Here is a 4,365-nt window from a genome sequence, read left to right as displayed (position 1 = left end):
GGGCTATAAAACTGCATACTTAGAATTTTTCTAAAAAATCTGATTTGAAAGTAGAACTTCATACTAACTATATTTTTATAAAAAGCAATTAGAGAAGAAATCAGAATAAAAACTTTGCATTCATGGCGAATAATTCTCTGTGCCAATATTTTTTCCCAGCACTGTATATGTGAGGATATTTCCAGATAAATAAATATTAACAAACTATCTATTAACAAATTAACTATTATATAAGAGGGGTTTAATATATATTATAAGGTAGCTGAATTTATTTTTTATCTTTTTGCCGATAGGCTGCCAATTTTTTTGGCGGTCGTGTGTATATTGGAAGTGCTTCTTTGAAACAGAAATAAAAACTTCTTCGTCGGAGTTAAATTTTTGACGAAAAGCACCTAAGAAAATAAAGTGAAAGATTAAACTCCATTAGAAATCTGAAAATTGAATTAAGTAAAAAGTGCTAATAAATAATATTATTATCCGTACTTCTTATTGCCGCAGTCGTTGCCAAACCAACAGCGCTATAGGGGAATTAAACGTTAAAATCCTTTAGTGTTGCTCCGCGCAGCCTGTGAAAGAATTGCTCGAAGAAACTCGTTAAATTAATTTGTATTTTTGAATTACATATGTAGTAGCTACTTACAAGAAGTTTAATTATAAAAGAAAGTGGTAGGTCGTCCTTTGCGTTTGCACCAGTCTGCCAATAAATCACATACTTAATAATTTTATAAATTGAATATTTAACAAACTACTTATTAATAAAATATTGTGATTGAAGAAAAATTGTCAACAAAACTAAAATTTTTTCTTGTGCTGACAAATTACTACAAGCCTCTTTCTATTATATTTTTTTGTTTTATCGCTCACGAGCTTTTCTCTAACTTTTTGGCGAAACGAGAATCCCTCGTAAAACATAATGTTCGTAAAATCTACGTTTTCTTGCTGGCTGGGATGTTAATATTTTTGTGAATACATATACATAAATTTTTGAACGTTGTTATGTCAAATGAGAGATTTTGCCTCCTCCTGATTGGCTGAAGCTTTTTGTCACCGAATGGCTCTAGTTCAATATACAAGCCAAGATAGCTTTTCATAAGCCAATATAATTATGTTGGCTAAATCTTCCATACAAATCGCTTACATTCTAACCTAATATTCGCGGCTTGCGTTTTGGTACGCACGCCGTCGAATTTGTTTTTTTGCGTCACCCGAAATTGGCTTGCGTGCGTTTGCATTTGATTTCATTGAGCGAAACGTCAAATCAAAATGTCACGCAGAACAAAAATTGGAAATTGAGTTAGCTTCATACGCACGCCGTTCAATTTCGGTTGGTCCCATACAAGTTGTATGTGCATGAGAAATTTTTGACAGTAAATTGGCGGCGTGCGTGAATATTAGGTTAGCCTGTTACATTTCAGTCAAATAAAATACACATATTGTACCTATGTATATATGTATGTACATATTAATGTAATATAATTATTCGAGTGTGGTATACGTAATATAAGTTTTTAAATTAAAATCAATATAAAAAGTCGCAAAAATTTAGATATTGAATCTTATTTATGTACATACTAGCAGACCCGGCGAACTTCGTCCCGCCCAAAATTATTATATATTTTATTGAAACTTTTTGGTCCAACATTTTCACCAACAATTCACGTTTACGATTTTCATTGGCACATTCGTCTGCTAAGATGGTTTGGTGGTCATTTGCCGCTTTAAAGAACCTAAGGAAAGTTTTATATCCGTGAAGAAGTTCTTGAAATTCTCCAGTTGTGCGGCATTTCATAGCACGGTTATTCGCAAAGCGAAATAAATTTTTTCCTCTTCACTCCCTGGCGGCAACAATGACCCGGTTCTATAGTGAATGTCCTAGAAGCTTTACAGTATAGTTGGTGGCAATTTCAAAATGAGTGCGGATCATTGTTCTACCGAAATGCAATATACATCTACTTATTTCAGACGAAATACCTTAAAAGTTTGAACGCATAATAATATGGGAAAATCACATCCATTGGGCCAATCGCAACGCAGGAGCGTTGGATATACTCAATGGTGCAACAGCTCGATTTAATCTGACCTTCACGGCCCCTTTCTCACTTGGCTATTTTTAGTAATAACTTGACTTCAGCACCACTTGGCAGCACGTTTTTGCAATAGTATTGCATACATATTTGGCCAAATCGGATCATAAATAAGATTTTTAGTAATAACTCAACTACAGCGCCAACTGTCGCATTAAATTGTGAAACTAAACCATCCAGAGACAGACTCAAACACACACAAAAAGTTTCGTTAAAATCCGTACAACCATTTAGGAGGATTTCTCTTACAAACACACCTACAGAAGAATTATAAATACATTCAAAGATAGCTAAAGGTCGGTACGTTTGTAGGCCTCACACCCCGATTTCTAATAGCCCAAATTTTCTCCATGTGTATGGGCTTGATTTCAACAACATACATATCTCCATACGAAGTTCCAGTACTGTAGCATGAATACTTTCAGAGCTATGCAGTATAAAAATTCGATTTATATGGGAGGTGCCACGCCCCCCTTTCCAACAGCTGCCCTTTTTCTTCATGAGTATGCCATTGATTTCGTATATCTCCATACCAAGTTCCAGAACTCTACCATGAACACTTCCAAAGATATGCAGTATGAAAAATTCGGTTTGTATGAAAGATGCCACGCCCCCTTTTCCAATAGTTCCAATTTTTCTCCAAGAGTATGCGATTGATTTCGTATATCTCCATACCAAGTTCCAGAACTCTACCATGAACATTTCCAGAGATACGTAGTATGAAAAATTTGGTTTGCATGGGAGATGCCACACCCCTTTTTACAATAGCTTAAATTTTTCTCCAAGGGTATGCGATTGATTTCGTATATCTCCATACCAAGTTCCAGAACTCTACCAAGCACACTTTCAGAGATATTTACATATTGATTTTTTTTTAGCCTAAAACCATCCTTGGGACAGGTGGCAGTTTCAAAAAAATCGGTTCAGCCGCTCTCGAGCCTTGCGAAAACTAAAAAACTGCTTTCAAAATATATATTAGTTGAGATATATTACATATATATTATAATTATATTTTGACAGTATCCGTTGTTTCTGATGGGCGCAAAAATATCTTGCTTAGTGACGAATTCGCCCCTTGATATGGTGGTTGCTCAAAGCTATTTATATTCGAAATTGCATGAAAACTGGAAAATAGGAATCTATAAGCTTATCCAGGCAAAAAGCTACCTAAGTACCGAATATTAAGCAAATCGGACCATAAATTCGATTTCTTCGAATAGATCGGTCCCTGGTCCACTTCTCGGAAAACATGGATCATATATGCTAATATATGCTAAAAAACTACCTACGTACCGAATTTTAAGCAGGTCGGACCGTAAATACGATTTTTTTGAATAGATCGGTCCCTGGTCCAGTTCTCAGAAAAATTGGATCATGTATGCTAATATATGCTAAAAAGCTACCTGCGTACCGAATTTTAAGCAAATCGGACCGTAAATACGATTTTTTCGAATAGATTGGTCCCTGGTCCACTTCTCGGAAAGAATGGATCATATATGCTAATATACGCTAAAAAGCTACCTGCGTACCGAATTTTAAGCAAATCGGACCGTAAGTACGATTTTTTTCGAATAGATCGGTGCCTGGTCCACTTCTCGGAAAAAATGGAGCATATATGCTAATATATGCTAAAAAGCTACATGCGTACCGAATTTTAAGCAAATCGGACCGTAAATACGGATTTTAGAAATATCTCGACTGGAGCGCCACCTATCGACATTAGTTTTGTTCTATAACACTCCCAGTGATTATAGGCACCTACCGTAAAAATTTCATTAAAATCGGTTGGGTGCTTTTGACGCCTATAAAGGACATACAGACAAACATTCATTTTTATATATGTATATAGATGTATGTATTTTCGTGAAATAAACAGCGAAACCCATTTAGTTTTGCAATCGATGTTTATAAAATAAAACTTGATATCATATTGGTTCAAAAGATTTTAAAAATCTTCCTTTATTAGACGTAGCTTGTAGATTGCGATAGCTGTATAGCTATCGAACGCAAATTGCGATAGGACAAGCAGTTTGGCATTCGTTTACGCATTACAGAGTGCCAAAAATGCGAAAGGGAAAAAGTGAATGCGAAAAGGGCAATTTTCAATGCGCTTGTCACATTGCAGGGTGCCTATCTTCCGAATTTTCGCAATTTTGCTATCGCATTGAGTAGTATATTTATGCCGGTTCTGGCCTTGTGCAGGCAGCGCTGCTAGCAGCACAAGGCCAGAACCGGCATATGGTTTGCTGCTTGCACATGTGCAAAACCGCTATACGGTTTG

The 4,365-nt window shown here is 35.8% G+C and overlaps 1 long non-coding RNA gene across 1 annotated transcript; it reads right to left on the bottom strand.

The window, feature by feature from the left end:
• Nucleotides 1-310: 310 nt before the first annotated feature.
• Nucleotides 311-705, bottom strand: LOC118749454. Its single transcript, XR_004994218.1, has 2 exons — nucleotides 484-705; nucleotides 311-392 (listed from the first exon to the last, which is right to left on the bottom strand). It is a non-coding gene; the product is annotated as an uncharacterized LOC118749454 (long non-coding RNA).
• Between the last annotated feature and the right edge of the window lie 3,660 nt (nucleotides 706-4,365).

The sequence above is a fragment of the Rhagoletis pomonella genome, unplaced genomic scaffold, assembly GCF_013731165.1.
Source record: "Rhagoletis pomonella isolate Grant_MI unplaced genomic scaffold, Rhpom_1.0 Rhpom_scaffold_00016, whole genome shotgun sequence".
NCBI classification, from domain to species: Eukaryota; Metazoa; Arthropoda; class Insecta; order Diptera; family Tephritidae; genus Rhagoletis; species Rhagoletis pomonella.
The sequence above is the reverse complement of the archived record's forward strand: the minus strand, read 5'-3'. Positions and strand labels throughout refer to the sequence as shown.